Source organism: Spodoptera frugiperda, chromosome 15 (assembly GCF_023101765.2).
Source record: "Spodoptera frugiperda isolate SF20-4 chromosome 15, AGI-APGP_CSIRO_Sfru_2.0, whole genome shotgun sequence".
NCBI classification, from domain to species: domain Eukaryota; kingdom Metazoa; phylum Arthropoda; class Insecta; order Lepidoptera; family Noctuidae; genus Spodoptera; species Spodoptera frugiperda.
The window spans coordinates 7,246,732-7,265,391 of record NC_064226.1 but is presented as its reverse complement, the minus strand read 5'-3'; the positions used below and the strand labels follow the sequence as shown (position 1 = coordinate 7,265,391).

Genomic DNA, 18,660 nt, shown 5'->3' with positions numbered 1-18,660 from the left:
AGCGTAGCACTTCTCTGGTGGAAAAGCACACTAAACCAACTATATTCTATTCTATTCGGAATATTCGGATGTCCAACCAAAAGTCAGTTGCATACCAAAAGTTAAGCTAAGTTGGTTTAGCTTAAGTGGCTCAAATAGCTGAGATACATGTTCAAACTATTGTGTGCAGAACGTAACGTTGGCTTAATACTTGAATACTTTAGCTTTGTGAGCTTAGCTAAACTATTTTAGCTTAGCTTTGAGTTTGCAACCTGCTTTTGTCTGTGACATAGGGGAATAGAATCTATTCAAGCATATTATCAAATTAATTTATAGGTACCTTTTCAAATTAATTTATAGGCACCTCTTATAATTCTATCGTAGAATTCTAGTTCAGATTTTAATTTATAGATTTTATCATTTCAACAACCGCTTCTAAATGGTCCCTTTTCAAATATATTTTGGATTACGATTCTATCTACAAATCTAGTGTGCTTACTAAACAATAACAAGTGCTATTCCTAACTTCCAAAGCTTACAACGAAATAAATAATTCTGCCCTACTCTGCTTCGAAGGCGGGAGATTTATTTTCCGTCACAACATATATTGGTTTGTATCAAAACGATGTTTTACTACGCCTTCCGACTTCCGATAACGTATCGATAGGATATCGATAACAACGCCCCCATCGTGTACTCGCGTCACCACAATGACATAATGTAACGAGCAAATTCATATTACATGGGGTACGTGTGAACAGGGAAGTGCATTCATAAATAATGACATGGTACTTTGTAGGGGGATATGTGGTGTACTCTTTTTAACTTATTGAATTCTATAGGAGGCGGATAAGTAATCTATAAGTAATTTCAATATATTGAGCATAACAGACTTTCAGACTAAATTGAGTACAATATCTAAAAACCCTGTCACATTGATCATGTGTTCAACAAGTGCGACCTTTAAAATATTGATTAAGGTGACAATAATAATTCACGCACAGCCCACAAATCCGCAAAAAATATTGAGAATCTCGATATAATTCTTGAAATAACCTTATGTTACGAATAAGTATAATATCCAACTTGTAACAAACTGTCAGTCACAACTGACGTTGACTGACAGAATAATTTTTGAGGCAGTCTGAGCCTCGTATTAAGCGTTATTACTTTAAGATCTTAAAGCACGAATGGGCTGAAAGGGCACGGGTTTGTAGCTGGGTTTGACAATAAATTGAATATTTTATAGCATGAGGTGTTGGCTAGCAGGAAGAGAATTTATGAGGGAGCCTGCTCCGTGAGGATATAAACGGCGGAAAATTGTTTATGACCTCTGTTGAAATGCGAAATTCAAGAACAGAAGTCGTATTTTAAAATAGTGCTTTACATAAAAGTAATTGCATTTTGTTACGTCACAGAAAGGAAATACAAAATATATTTTTCTCGTGTGCAAATCAAATCATACTCGTCAGAATCCAAAGAGGAAAATATTGTCGTACTTTATTAGTTTTTGTATTGCAAAAAGCGTTGCGGGGAAAGAAGTGAAAACATGGTTCATTATGCCTGTATAGCGTTCAGAAATATTGTTAGAAAAACAAAAGATTTTTCGACAACGTGGATAAGGAACTTATTGCTGCAGCTGCCATTTTCTTTTACATATACCTTTTTATTTCTAAAATGTTACACGAAACATTTAGTAGCAGGTACAAGCGGGATTTTGCAGCATTATAATAGCCTGGAATCAATTAAGGGGTTCGGAAAAAAATATTATGGTGGTTCTCACTTTATAATGTATGGCAATAGGCTTGCCACTTATTTTTGCTAGTCACGTCATGGGGAAAAGTGGGTGTAAGTATTCACTTCAACTAACCTCCGGATAAAATGTAACGTCACGCTTAGTAACCTTGGAATGGGTAGGCAGAGAGATATTCACAACTTTTTCTATTAACGGCCGGTTTTATGTAATAAGAGGCGATCTTGTGTCCAAATATCTGGCACGATCCCAAACTCCTTACTAAGATATTCTGTAGCAAAGTGAAGAAAATGTGAAAAGCAAAGTTTGAGAGCTGAGTGACTTAGGTAGGTCTGATATTGCATACTGGCTATAATTTACTGCTGGCCACAATCCGGTGTTTCGAATAGACGTTTTGGAATGGCTTGGCTTACGTATAGCTTTCAATTTCCTGTGTTCGCACACTAAAGCCACGTAGCGTCACATGCAAATCACGAGTGTGGCACATAAATCAAATGTGTCGTGTACCACGCCACCTTCCATTTTGGATACTAGTCTACCTCGATGTGGTGTTACCATTGCTATTTAAAAATATGGTCTTGATGTAGAAATTTTTTGTAAAAATAAAAAAGGTAATGAGGTCGTAGTAAAGAGAGTAATTATTTGGAGAGGAATTTGAGATTCGAAGTAAAAAACAAATTCTTGGCTAAGATATTTTGTGTCAATCTTTTGATTTTTAAGAAAGTTTTATCCTTTAGTAGGCTCTATTGATTTTAAGATATTGTTCACTGTTTATAAAAACATTTGCACCCATACTAAAATGCTAGATTTTAAAATATTTTTTTTCTTGCACATATGTGACGTTAAGCCAGGCAAATGTCACGAACAACACTAAAATAAAACACTTCCAAAACGTATGCAGGTGAGGTATGTACACAGCGGTAAGTTGAATAAAATGGCGCTCAGCCAACTTTATCTGTGTTTAATGTTATAGATACAGCCTACAACAAATTCTAAAATAATCTACATTGCGACGACGGGTAAGAAAAAGTTATATAACTCTTCAAAAGTACTTAAATATTCTGAGCCATCCCGTCTGAATGTCGTAATATTATTTTCCAAGTCAATACTAAAGTAAATTTTCTTCGCAGCCATTATCATACTGAGATTCATCAATATGCATTCCCTAGGCGACGACGGCAGCTCGGGAAAATTTAACAAATCAGGAAGTATAAATTCCCCATCAAAACGCGTCGATTCAATCCTACAATTTCCCTCGAAGCGACTCAATCTTGAATCGGAAATAAATCGATTTCAATAAAAAACGATACGACTTCCGACACCCTACTGAGGAATCTCTTTGACACAACATAGTGTCATTAAACTAAGAAGGTAAACAACATTCAGGGAATATGTAATTGTATATGCAAATGTCTGTCATCGCGGCTTCGAAGGTGACTACATTAAGTGATTGTACCCGTTACCTAGGCAGGCAGTGTTCAGGCATGCATACAAAACCACTCAGTTACGTGCTGAAAATTTACGAGACACGAATACCAAAAGCAGGAACATAGTGGCCATTGTGCGTGGTATAGTTGACGTATATAGCCATAAAGAGGTCGCTAGTGGATACAAGGACCATTAAACCTGCGATTGGTAGGAGCGTGTGACTACACTGGAATTCTATGAACTATTCATTGACATTTATAGCTCCAAAGTTTTGTAATTTATTGTCTGTATAAAAGTCTTAAGGGACCTGAAATTTGTAGAATTGTAGCACTCATCATCAAAAATTGGCCCACAGTCATAGCATAAACCACAGAAATCTGACAATAACCAATAGTTATTAGTAGTAGTATATCGTCCTAACTAGAGTTCAACCATTGTGCTAAGTGGTTAACGTGGACCGGCTCAGAGCAGATAATAGTCCATGAATAACAATGTTGATTGGCGTAAATCAAGCCTTAATCATAGCTCGCACGTAATCCTTGGTTAAACATCGGTATTAATCCAATTCACTGTCACACTATGGAATTTGATTGCGTTGCATCGCTTTACTGGAATGTGGTTTAGTCATTTATTTGATGTGCAAATACGGAAATAGCTTTTCGATGTGTAGGCAGCAGGGAGATATATATATCATGACTGTTGTTTTGGAGAAAAAGGAGTAACTGCCTCGTTGGTCGAGTGGTCGTAAGTGCGAATGCCGGACAAGGGGTCTCGGGTTCGATTCTCGGGTCGGGCAAAGTACTGCTGGGCATTTCTCGGTTTTTCGAAACTTTCGGCCCGGAATTATGCCCAGTATATGGCAATAGGCTCACTCACTATTACATGGGACTTATAGCATAAATTGTGAAAAGTCGTATAGCGGCATTACATGCCTTAAAGTACCCTTCGGGAATAAAGGCGCAACGTTGAAAAAGAAAAGTAGTAATAGGGAGAAACCAAGACGATTTCAATAGAGAAAAACATACATATTTTGCAAATAGAACTAAACATTCGTTGCCACCATTATATAAACAAGACAAGCGACACAGTATACGTAAGAGTTGTATGTACACATTGTACATGTGTTGTATATCTCCAATTTGTTGTAAGACGCTTAGAGTGTGTACTATATGTAACAAGTTACATTGAATATCCATCACGTTTGAGCCGGTGGAGCCCGGACAATTCTCTGGATTTATTTCATTTGTATTCGGCGCGGAGAAGTGGGACATCTGTTATTTATGTAGGGTAGTAACAGACTAAATTTAACAAGCTATTTGAAGACGTGACAAATAATACCTACTACCTATTTTATTGGGGGATTTTAAGGTGAGTAGGCAATAAAATACATGCGGAGTTCCGGGGTTTGACTGACCCGGTACCTGGGAAAAGTGTCTCTCAAAAATTTACAAATAGTTGTAAGTACTCAATAGTGGTGTTTGTATGTAAGCTCAAACATGAGTAAAGGATAATGTGGATTTACTACTCATTATGCTAATACATTCCATTAAACCTATTAACATTTCCATCCACTCACATATCCTATCATTTTTCATTTCTTTTTCGGCGTAGCCGGCCTTCCCTACAGCTGATTATACTTACAAATATGTTTAATGATCTTTTTCCGTAATATAGTTATGATTAATTTGATTTTGCACTCATTCTCCAAAACTTCCGGCAACACAGAAAACCGCACCACACCTAAAGGGAAACGCAGCTTTTCTAAACCCTTAACTGCTTATATAGGCTGTGATAACAAAGATATTCAACCCCATACTTATTTTAAATAACCCTGCGCTGCCGTATAGCCGATGATAATGGCATTCTATGTTTATCTATAGACCCTTACGAGCAGATATTACGCGCACGCTCTAATAATTACGTCCGCATTTCAAACCGCTGCTGTTCCTAATATCTTTAATTTGTCAATTAAAGTCTCCTCAGCACAGACAAACTGCATTTAAAGAACAAATTAAACCCGGAATGAGTACAACGTCAAGAAAAGAGCAAGACTTAATTTAATTATGAATAGATAGCTCTCAGGAAGACGTTGTGGAAGGTGAGTTACAGCGTATTACCTCGACGACACTGTAATGGACGCGCGCTTTTATTACGATATCAATTTTGTTAAGAGGATTCAATTTAAAGAACGAGAATTTCACTTCTGCGGTTATGTTATTCGCTTGTTATATTTTTGTTCAATTAACATCTAGAAGTTCATCTCGGTACAAAGGCATGACGTAATCAAACCCTGGAAAGTAAATAGCTACCCAGTGGGTCGTTCAACTACGAATAATACAGATCAATGGAAGCAAAATACTTACGTAAACAAACTTATACAGGGCCTAGAATAAGAAGAGTTATTGACTGAAAGTTGGCAATGAATCCTCGGCTGTCTGGAAATAAGGCCGGGAGCTAAGTTAAACGCCTATTAGGGCAGAAATAAGCAGCCTATTTCCTTAAGATCGTGTTATTTATTTGCTAACGAGGGCTCCGAGTGTCGTTTCGTCGCTAAACAACTAGTGTTATATTAGGTGAATGAGATTTGTTCCCCAGGGAAGTGTACCCCGTTCATTTGTAGGCAAACACATAAACTTAGTTTTTTAGGGAGATTGGCTGAGATGCTCGTCAATTATTAAGGGGTTGCGGCTAGACACGGGTGAGTGTAAAAGCTCTCAGAATATGTAATGAAGGAAGGTTTGGAAGACAGGTGCTACATCTGCAGATCCGCGACATGGTTAGCGTGTGTACAAAGGAGAGGGAAGTGTTCCCCGGCGGAGGGAGCCTGACAGCCGGGAAGTAGGGGGCGGGTCGACAGTGCCACCGACGATTGTGATTAAGAATTCAATTCGGCTTCTCACCAGCCAGTAGCAAATAAAGTAAATGACAGCTTGGTTTGAAGTATAACCTACGTAATTATTGTGAGGATTATCATAAGATTTCCCTTACTTCTCCTTTCTCACTTTGTTAATTTCTTTGTGAAGTCTGCGTTTCTTGCAGCTGAGGAAACTTAATTTTAAATCACATGAGTTTAAATACATATTAAAAAACCTTACTAATGTAGCACAAAAATGATTTTAAGGCAACCTTCTTCATAAAACTAAATAAATAAATTTTGGTATTTACAGACACTCCTCTACCAAACAGAATAAATAAGCTAATGTCATTAGATACACAAATTCAATTTGCATCTCCTATATTCGCAGGATTCTGTGTGTTTGTGGTTGGTTTGGGTCCCGGGTTTCCGAGACGAGGCTGGCGAGGCAGCTAACGTTTATGTTTGCGGTCGTCTGTATTTAGGAGCCAGTCATAGGCGCTAGTGAGTGGAATATAACACCGTAACACTGTATTGGTATTTACCGTTTACATGTCGATATAGGGCTTTGTAACCGCATCGCTGTCGGCAACGGTTATGAATATGGAGATTGGGTAGTGCATGTGCTATGTTTTGTTTGGAGTACAATCTTTTGTTTTAGTACCTAAATGTAAAATGAGCTAAGTTAGTGGTAGTTTAGTGTTTGTGGTTGAATTATCTATTGTGTTGAATCACTTTAAAAATATAACATGATTAATCGTTGGAGGAAATTAAATGTGTTATGAAGATCGTTGCATTAAAGTAGCAATTTCTCCGAGTATTATGAAAGATTTCCCGACAAACTGACTGCGAAACTAAGACAATCCAAATAAATTGATTTAGAACTGTAATCGTTGCAGCCGAGTGTTTCGACGGAATTAACTGAAAATACACGAAGCTTCCGCGCCAAAGTTTATGTTAAATAGTTACTGTATTTCAGCCTGAATACCAAGTGCGACCAAATGGTGTTACTTGATAAAGATCTAGGTGAAAATTACTACGAATCGTTTGCCGTGCCTTGAGAACCAACTAAATTGTCTGGAACGCAGTTAAACTGACTCAACTGGAACGGAGAATGGTCTTTTAAAGCTTTTATAAGCTAAAAAATATTCTAAGCGTACAAACCATAGACTTTGACGAGTACGGTTTCTTCTATATTAACGGCACTGATTTATGTCTGAATCTTCGTAAGTCTTACTCAAGTACCGCTTTAATTAGGTACTAACTCACCCGTCCTTTCATCCATTATTTAAATAAAACCTAATTTGATCCGACCTGTTTATTTATTCAATGCAATATCCACATTTATTTGGGGCTTATCTCTACAAAGATAATCCCTCGTTAAGTAATAGCATTGGTATGAGTTAATATAAATAAAATATGAACGCCTAAATCTGGGTAGCGCTCCCCTCTATTTGCTAAACCGTATAATCCGCGATCACTTTCGCAGGTATCTCGATACCTAGGATTAGGAGCAATATCGATATGACTTCCGATACCTTTCAGTAACTATTATTTTTCTATCCCACGTAAAGAGGCACTTTCGCTCTAAATAGCATCATTGACGGGTGTTGGAGGCGGGACGCTGCGGTGCGGGGGGAGAGAGCTAAAAATAGACGACCGCCATAGTGGGACAAGGCCAAGCTCTGGGGCGCCTTAACCCGGCCCACAGGTACGGCTTACCAACATCCTTGTGATTAATCTTAGCGTATCTGCGAGCTCACTCGAGTGTTGGATTAGACGCACTTAGAGAAAATCTCAAACGCCTCTTAGCGATTCGTGTTTCGGGCTGAATATCATAGCAAATACATCCGAGAATACGATCGCTCCTGAGTAATCTGGAGCGCACATTAACAAGCGATGTTATTGTTGTTCGTTATGTTCTACACTTGTTACAGCGTATTAACGATTTTATTCACCGGCAAAGTTTCCTTCTCACATGTCGCATAACTTTTGATTTCAATTGTTTGTGCTACACTCGGGTTTATGTTCCTGACCGTAAAAATTGTTAATTTGCAAGTTAATTAAGGTTTCACATATTAAGTTGAAGACGTAGAGTTTGATGGATGGCGTGAATGAGCGAGTGAAACGCTCACACTAATGACGGTCGCATTTTATTCTCACTGCCTCAAGATTAACGACGCTCAACCCTTTTTTTAATTATGCAGCTTTTGTGCTAAGAGTGGCTGAGTTTTTTAATTTGTCTCCACCGAGTCTTGGTTAGGGACGTGAAACTTGTAACAAATTAGAAACAAAGGCGAGATTAAGTTCATACCTTAACGTATAAATTATACTTCCTCGCGTTCTTAGTAAAACTGTAGAATGTGACACATTATCTAGTCAACTTTTTAAATCGGTTGTAGCATTAAAAAGTTGGGGCTAATGTGAAATTTATTTAATATAGTTTTAACTTGCCTTCCGTGCGAAACAGTCATTACTCGACCCCCGCGATGATATATGAACAGATAATTGCGAAGTTCGTAAGTTTACCGGCGGAAACTTTGTGTTGGAAACTAATGTTAATATTTTACCGTTATAAATAGAAGTTTTGCAAAGCGAACCAATGATCAGTTTCGAGTTGTAAGCCTTCGGGCTTTTAAGAGAGCTGCATTCATCCACTAGATGTGTCTGAGAGGCGGTGAATGCCATTTTCGCCGGAGGTATGAAAAGGAAAAAGCGCTTTGCAAGCACCTGTGTGTGTATTCATTCTTTTGTTCGTCGGAGGGCGGTCGAGAGCGCGACGAAGCGATCGCACGGCCGCAGCGACAAATTTTGGGATACAACCGATACATAAATACCTACCAGAGTCATGTATCAGCTGTCTTTTTTACAAGACACGAAATATCGTAACTGTCACAACAAATAATGTATTAAGATTAAATTACGATTGTAATATATAAACATGCGGCACAAAGAAACGTGTTCGGCGACAATTATGCAAATTGTATTCTGACATTGTTTTTGTACGTGGATCTGTAATTGATTGGATTACTGTATTGTGAAACGTTGTGGGTACATTATGCGCGGTTTTATTTTTAATTTGATTCATGTGGAACACTTCTTATAACTTTACGTTACATTAATTATACATTTTGTTATATCAGATGTGTTTGTAATAGGGTGCTCTTTTAGGTATAACTATAGTGGAGGCGTAAAACGCCCACTTCTCATGCATGAGGGCGCGGGATTGAACCTGGCAAGTAATAATCGACATTTTCTGAATTATATCAACTTTTAAGACTATTTAGACACCACTAGCAAACGACGAAGGAAAACGTCGGAGAAGCAAACCTTAATTTCCAATTATATAACATCGCAAACCCATATTGAGCAAGCGTGGTGACTAATACTTAAACCTTCTCCATGCTAGATTCCTTTGGTCAGCAGTGGCCACTTATAGATTGTTGATGATGTGAAGAATAAAGTCCGTTCATAGTTCAATATAAATTGGCAATAGTTAAACTGTATGCCTTAATTAAATCACTGTGACACATAATATTCTAGAGCAATTTATCCATCAAACATTTCCCGTCCATAAACAAATTAATTTAACCGGACTGAAGTCAATTAATTTGCGAGGTGTAAGGCCATCAAGGCGTGTCAAAGGTCTTAGCAAGAAACAACAACGGAGTAGGGGATTAAATATTCGGGCTTACCATTAGTCGGTTGACGCCACAGGCAAAACTAGTTTCAGGTAACATGTATATAGGCACACGTACTGCGGTAACAATGCAGATGTAGGTGCAGTATTGTTTTATATGAATAGGAGGTCATTTTCATATGCCCTTTGAAATTGATGTTTCGAAAGATTAGTCTACTCTAATCTAAGAATACAATAACTATTATTTCCAAAGTTTCAATCGTTATCCATAAAAATAAAACATCATTCTTTATTTCTCAGACAAAAAAACTTATACAACTTTTAAGACCTACTTTTCAACACCTTTTCGCCCCTTAAAGAGTCTCAATGACGTTGGCGTTATTCAAAAGAAAAACGGGACCGGAGAGGCATTTAGCTTACGTGCACAAGAAGGTTTTATATGAAGTAAGCGCCGGCGCCGTACTGCACGAGAGCTCATAAGAGCACGATAATGTGCTCGCTCATACGTGTTTTGTTTTAAAATCCCGTTACCCACCACATCTCCCGTTTCCACGTACCTACTACACTTTAATGTTCCTTGTATCCTTGAAATAGTACACCCTCTTCCTTTCATAAAATTGCTCACATGTTTCGACTATTTCACGCGGAACAAACTAGTTTATGTATCCGAAAAGTTTTCGTAAATATCTACTACTGCAAATACATACAAACAATACGTGCACGTGAACATTTTTCGCTTTTATCACATCCGTTGCTTTGTGTCACTCGAATAAACAAACAACAAGGAAAAATTATACCGAAAACTCGAAGAAAACGGAATGGCGAATTGACAAACGAAACTTCTAGTTCGGAGCTGAAGCTTCGACGGCATAAATTGGTGCCACCGGCAGAGTTACCATCAACAATAGATGAGTACCAGCCGCAGTAATTATCCGGTGAGTTTCGCAGCGAAAAAGCATCTGGGTTGTTTCTGAACGAGGATTCTCGTTAGGGAGGGCAATATGCCTTATGTTAATGAGGTGGATGCAGAGTGCAGCGGTAATGAGCCTCCCCTCGCCCCCACACACGCCACATGCTACGCTACTTACATAATTACAACTGATTACACTCATTTAATGTTCCATGTTAAACAATTAACGAGTGTGTTACGCACGTACTACGCCGTAGCGCGTAGCGAGCCACGTTAAATATTAACGCGGTCATAAAATGTTCTTAATATAAAATTTTACCGCATCCTTCTGACATTTTCCTTCGCGTGTAAATAAAAATGTTTATGTTCTGGTACGTTTGTATCTAGTGTGTTGTCAGTTAATAAATTTCGGTACCGTAATTGAAATATGACTACCACGGAATGTTCTCACCCGTCAATCATACTTCCTAGTACACTCGTAGCGCGATCGAAAGCTTCCGTTGAAATAAAATGTCTTTCTAAGCACGTAAATATTTGTAAAACACTCCTCAGTCGTATCGCTGATGTTTTATAGAAAAAAAGATGACGCGATACCGATATGCTTTTGTCTTACATTAACGAAATTATTTGTCATTTTAACAAGATACAATTGAACATTTTTTTTCCAATATATTGCATGATTTTATTCGCAACATGATTCATATAAAGATAGAAGTTGCGATTTATTATTCAAATGGTTATATTTATTGAACATATTACGGTTTGCAACACAGGGAATGTTAGCATAATCTAGGAATAAAGCTTACATAATCTGCAAATTGACTTCATGAAGCCCAATACAGTTTTATATGGAAATTGGAATTTCGGCGGCACATATCATTAGGGATATTGAAGATATTCCGACGGTAGTTTCTTTCGTGGAAATGTACGTTGATTCAAACTTAACCTAAAAGAAATGTTCTTACTTAAAAAGATTTTAACAATAGCAATGATTTAAGAATAATACTGACTGAAAAAACATTGCTATCTAAACATCTGGCTCGCTCCAAAAACTCTGAAATAAAAGATTTAAATTATATAAAGCGAGGTTTTTAAATTTGTTTCATTTTGCGTCCAGATCTTTCCGACTTTAAATTACTTTCACGATTTATCTACTTGTGAAGTAAGGACAATGCTCGGACTAAAATATAAATATAATAATTTGGACCGCGCGGCGACGCCGAGTAACAAGATATGTAAATAGCTTCATTTGCATTTAAATATTTTTACACCTTTGTCAATTCTTTTTTCTGAGTTGAATAAAGAAATTTTAGGTAATTAGAGATAATCTTTTGAACAGCACGTTGTACAGGCGATTTTATTGAGAAAATGTGTAATTAACTTTGCTCCAAATCGGTCCTTCGTTGGCGCAGATAACGTATAATTTTCGCTTATACAGGAGTCGAAATTGGAAAAAAGTTGGAAAAGAACGTAGGCGCCCTTATTTCCAATTAGTGTGTTCCTTTAGATTACCTTATTCTATGGAGCGAAATTGTCTACGGGTCCAAAGTAATAAAACCGAAGCATTCTTGTATACGGCCGAGTGGCACGATAATAAGCTTCTTCCCTTTCTTTTAAAATTCATCCTAATCCCTTTCTTTTAATATATAAAGTACAACTTAATACAGTTTGGAGATTCTATCCTCCAAGTTTTAATCAAATTAAATGTTATTTAATGTGGTTGCGGAACGCGTATTTTGTTGGGTCGTTAATGTTAAATAAAAAGTGCCAATTGTAGGCTCGGTGAAATAAAATGGTTTAGACATTGATTGCATTCTCTAAACCATTTTATTGAAGACGACATTGGTTATCTGTGAATAATTATTACTATTAATAACAAAGATAGATTATCATACTTCGTAGCACATTTAATAAATGAAGTAGAACTTTAACGACTATGATAAGAGCTAAAAACAAGTAGGGAGTCAGCTCAAAACTTTAGTGCAAATAAAGCATTAACAATTGACACAATTAGTGTTTATCTTCCGTTCTAAAACATTAAGAAAGTCATTAAAGCTCACAGTTGCCCGTAAAGCTGAGACAACGCTTTGTCTTACACGAGACAGCCACGATACCATGATTAATGAATAACGGTTACTAAAGAATAACTTGTTCTATGATATTTATTCAGGATCAACGCTTTGAATATGTTTACCTACTATTAGAGGAAAATGTAGGTTAACATTTAGAAAAACGTTTTATTTTATGTCGCCTTCCGTGACATCTGCAAATAGTGTCGAAAAGGTTTTAGGAACGAACAAACAGGTTTACTGGTCCGTTAACAAAATTTATTCCAAGTGAATGTTTTCGCGACGTATAAAACCTAGTGTTAGTTGTTTTCGAAGGCTATGTTTGTGAGGGCTGTGTGTCGCCGCAGTGTCGCGGCAGCTCGCCAACAACTCATCATGCTAGTGTCTCAAGATCCAGTCCGACACATTTCGAGATCACCACTTAAAATGATATATACATCTATTAATTATACGACTTCTCTACTACGCTTGTAGAACACTGCTCCAAAAGTTTAAACACGAATTATGAACAACTCTATTACTAGACCAAGAAATTTTTATCTTTCTATGACCATATTTTAAAATGCCGATAAAATACCTGCTCATATGAACGATAGAACATTTTCCCCGCACATAAAGTTTCCGATATAAGGAACGTCTTGGAAAAATCGGAACACCTGGCGACTATAACTTACTTCGTACCTACATACATTTTGTGTCCGGAGATACAAAATATTCCTTCTTATCCTTTTGGTATTCGCTCGACCGTGATGGTCACGACTCACGCGTATCCCACAGGTTATGTGAATATCTCACAAAATTTTATTTTTTCTTATTTTTGTAAATAAAAACGACGCGCTTGGGAATTTTGCCTTTAATAAATCCACGATGCCCTCGCCTTGATACTGCAAGATAGTTACGAGTAGCATAGTTTGTAAAGTAAAACACGGCTTATTTCAAGGATTAGATCGTTAAGGTGCGGTAATCAGCGCCAAGGGGTGAATAGTTAGAGTATTTTACAACTTTAGGGTATTAGTTAACTTTGCCAGTGAGGCAGTTAAGGTGTAAGTGTGTAATCCGTTTTTAGACTATCTGTGCTAGTTCAGTTTCATTGTCGGAGTCGCCAACTAATTTAAAATGGTAATCTCGTTGGCCGTTATCACACGTTCATAACAAATCTGTAGTTGGGCGATGCGCTGACCAAACATGAGATTAAAGCAAGGACACAGCGGTTTAGAAATGGTTAGCATTTGAATAGTGGCTTGTGGCAGGCTCGACCGCAAGTAGGGAGGTGTGCGCGTGTATGTGTATGATTAGTTTGTTGGTTTTACAGTTTAGGCATTATTGCAGGGGCTGCGGTTGCCGGTGCGGTTACCGGGCCGCCACCGTCTTACCTGATACATTATTCATGTGTCCGCTCCATCACAGGCCAGGGAAACTTTGTTGCTGTTTGCATGATAATACTTTTTTTTAGGGAAAGTGGAAAATATTGAAAGTTCTAGCCGAAGCCGAAGACTTAGTGTGCACACATTTTAAGCGAATGCATTATCATTTATAGGTTATCGAACCATATCATAAGGCCAATCGATAGATGCCATATATTCGTTTCATTTCTTAGTAACTGATGCAGAAAATGGTTCCTTTCGAGAATTTTCATTGCAAGAATAATTTTCCAATATTTTTCACTTCAATACTTTTCTAGTTTTGTTTTAAAAATATTTTCGTATTCTCTCTATCTTTATAGTGCTTCCAATAAAACATAATAATCTGATCAGTGTACGTAATGTCGCATCGGTTTATCTGAAGTAGTAAATTGAGGTTCACAACCAGTTAAATTATACCTGATTGTGAAAGAGAAGGAGGGTGATCTCGACATATACATCTAGATTCCTTAATATTACTGAGAATTTTAAAGTTTAATTTTGTAACAATGCTCGGGTCATGATTAGGATATTATGCCATGCCAAGCTATGCTTCTTCATCATCATCATCATCAGCCGAGAGACGTCCACTGCTGAACAAAGGCCTCCCCCTTACTCCTGGTTTTATTTTACTTAGTAAGCATAGCTTAGTAAGCATAGGTTAGATAGGCAATAGTAAAATAATCACAAATGGTATTTTCTTCAACGAATTTTTTTTGTTGTTTTTTTTTATGTATAGGTATATATTATAATAGCTTAAGTTATTAGACATATCAATGTCTAACTTCGCGCAAATATATGGAAGGCAACACAGCACTTTCTTTTTATAAATGACGTAATTCTTGTGTTACTTAATAAAGGAGAACACAGAGCAAATTGATGTGGAAGAAAATGATATCGTGAGTTTAATCTCCTCTTTATCTTTAGCCGAGCACGAAAATTTCAACACTTAAGAACTTCAAAAGCATTGTTGTAAGTTAGGTTAATTATCAAGTTCAGTAACTTTATTAAAAATTCTGAGGCGTTCTACTATAGGTATACTTAAAATGTAGGAATGTAGTAGAGAAAGAGGGAATTTTAACTTTCTCCTTTGTCACCTAGCGTATTCTTATGGGTCCCGTCGTAAATCTCTATGTGAAGACTGGATGGAGTAGGCACGAATGCAATCTACCATTCATAACTATAATACAGGTCATCTCCACGTTGCTTAGCAAAGTCCACTCGTCCACTCGTTTACCCACTCACAATCTGTTTGAGCTTCGCAAATAGGGATCGCCTTCATTCCTATATTCATGTTTATATTTACAGTTCCATACAACCCCTACCTAACTTACATAGTAAGATCCAAAGCAAACAATTTAATTCTATCTACACCAACACTTTTATTTAGTACTTTTAATTTCTTTTGCAGCTGCTCCTAAGGACATTTATTTCCGTTCCCTGACACAATTTTGCAGTTTTATTGTAGCAGTATCGGATTACACTCGCAATAGACGCTTTCGTTTTGCGAATAAAAGCGAAAAGAATGATTGCAATCAAAAACGTAACGAACGTATATAAATAGAACGTACATTTCAGCTTGTAAAGGCTGAAGCGGCATTTTATTAGGTGTGGCGTGTGGAAGGGTTGTTTCTTAGCGGAGTAATAAAGTTGTCCGTGCGATAATGCGGGGACGTACCGATACGTCGTCAATTACCCCAGCATTGTCCTTGACAGTTGGGAATTGAACCGCGGGAAACATTGCCTGCATACGCCCCGCTAGAGCAGCGACTATAAAACACAAGCGACGTCTGGAGACGCTCCTGTCTCGGGAGTAATGTAAGGAAAACTTATCCAGTTAAACTTTCCGAGCCATTTGGGTGCCTGCTGTGTGTTGGCTTCACTTGAAATTTCTTTTGTCTCGAATGTAAAGTAAAATTGTGGTAGCGTGACCATTAACTTATTTCGTAGTAAAATACGGCTTAAATATGGCTACTTAACTTGTATGGCTCCTTACGTAATGTTTCCGGACACGTAAATGTGTTTTTCTTCAAACTAAAACTTGCCTTGCAGAGTACAATGTTATTTCATGTCTCTTATCGAGAAGTTCTTGTTCGTGGCCCAAATACTATTCAGCGAGCTGTGAGCCACCTACTTTAATCTTCGAGACTTTTCGTAGATAAATGTAAATCGTTTCCATTCATTCTTTTCCTTCATGGGCGTCTGAGGACTTATAAAAAGAATCTTTTATTTCCGTTTTCTCTTAAATGTCCTACGTTTATATTTGTGTATGTTGCGAACATTTGTGCCGAGTTACATAGCCATCAAAAACTCATTGTGATACCTAACTATATTTATATGTAGTAGGTACGATTGTGGATCATCATTTTCGACGGGGGAAACGTGTGAAAGAAAACTGCTCATATTCTGCTAATGACACAGGGGACAGAAGGAATTACGATTGACGATTAATCACAGGCAGTCGCATGTCGATTCAAGATGACTGCGAGAATTAATTGCACAACTAACTCATATAATTGCCCTATACATATTCTGGAGCTGTTTGGCTAACAATAACTTCTCATAAAGCAATCCAGTACAAGTTATTCGCCAATAAATATGTATTAGTGTATTGTTTGCCGATTAAGTCCTAAAAGATTTATTTACCAGATTTCCCTGCTGAAATTCGCACAGATACGAAGGCTGTAAATCATAGGATAGGATTTTGGTCATAAAGTGGCTTTCGGCGGCTACTATGTAAAATATTTATAAAGTTCTCGTGAAATATAGAACTACTAAAAATAGTGTATAATTGTTGTAGAATCCGAACAATAAATAGCGTGTCGCGTCGTGTTGTGTCGCCGTCGGGCTTGCCGCGTCCCGGAAAATTATTGACGTTTTCCGTCGAACAAATTGCAGTGTTGTTGCAAATCAACGTTCACACAGTATTTTCTATATGTTTTTGTATCTATTTGAAAAGTGTATTTTTGTTACAATAAATTGAGGAACATGTTGTCGAAAAAAAGAACGAGTAAAATAGTTTTTAGACAACAAATATATAATCACGTCAGTCACTGTTATTTGACTAGCAGCAGTATATTCAGAATATTCAGAATTGTAAGTTTTACCGGATAGCTAGAATAAGGACGAAAGATATTTTATTAGTAAGTGTAAAACTAAAATGGGGACGACTGCTGCGGTGATCCTAATTTAATGTACATACTCGTAATTCAACCCAGCTCATGTTCACACTTCATTTGATATTTACCGGGTAGAGGGAATATTAGAGAGACCACAGTGTGCTTAAATTGGTGTCATAGTTAGTAATAAAAACCAGAATTGTAATCAAATGGGTTCGAAGTGGCTTTGAGTGGAACTAGCGGGTGCTGGCTCCACAGAGCTAGCCCGAGTGTGATAAATGTGGATAGTGTAAAAACTATGTTTGGATTTTATGGCGGTAATAAAACATGTTTAAAATTGTGGTCTAAAAATAATATTTTAGTAAAAATATTGAGATCAAAAAGGTCTTTATTGATCAGCGGTCGTATTGGCTATCAACACACCAATGATGCAACATTCAGTATTTCGAATTGATAAATAAAAATAAACCAGAATTTAATTCAAGTTGCGGTATTTAAATAATTGTCAGTTTAACTTAAAAGTTAATTTATTTTGGAACGGACGGATACGGGGCGGTGTTTAAATAAGTAATGACTTTTAAAATGTCGGGTTTAATGTAGGTTGTGGAGGCTGCATCATCGAGTGACTCCGCATGAATGAGGCGGCTCGACAGAAGCCGATCGATAGTGACTGAGTGATCACCAAGCCGGCTTTCTGGCGGCCGAAGTACTACAACCCTCCAAATGACCCAGCCATGTAATTGAAACTGACGTTACTGCGGAAATTACTTGTTTACTACTCACTCGTGCCACACCAGTACTTAACACATTAAACAACTTTTAGTAATGTTTGTTCGAGCAATTTAAGTTTAAACTCCTTAACGCTCCAATATTTTCAGTAACATTCTCTGTTCTAATTCTCTCTAAACTGTTTTGTCTTCAACTTTGTTCCTCGTAAATAATAAACTGTAGTTGCGTTAAGTTGTTCTGTTACTGCCAACAATTCAGTGTTACATGAAAAATGGTTTGAATATAACTGCTCTTAACCCCGCTCCGAGCTACTTAAATAAACTGTAACTGTCGAGCAACATTGTTGAAATTAAGTTATGTGAGCAAGGAGTTAGTATACTTATCCGTGATGTTTCTGTGTGTCGCCGCCGTACAATTAGGCTAACATCATTATGGTGTGAAGTCACGGAAACCGCATAATATTGTGTAAGGGGGACAAAGTGGATCGTGATTCTTTTGTGACCGCTCGCTTTTGTCAACGTAGACATAGATTAATGCGACTTCAGACGAACTTCTCAAACAAAATGTGAACCGAACTATCATTTTTATAGCGAAGAATATTCTTTAAACCGGATAGGTAATAAATTATACGGACAGTGTCACAACAAAGGTATTGTTTTAAAACTAGCGCACCGTGGTAGCTAAGTTTTAATATAGTGTAAGAGCCGGCTGGAACTTTATGTTTACGTAAATATTCCACCATCGAAACTAGGTTATCGCGACAAACTATTTTTTATTGT

General features: G+C 37.3%; 1 protein-coding gene across 6 annotated transcripts in view; it reads right to left on the bottom strand.

The window, feature by feature from the left end:
• Window positions 1-18,660, bottom strand: part of LOC118274938 (alpha-catulin) — a 75,860-nt gene that overhangs the window by 35,687 nt on the left and 21,513 nt on the right. The window lies entirely within an intron of this gene.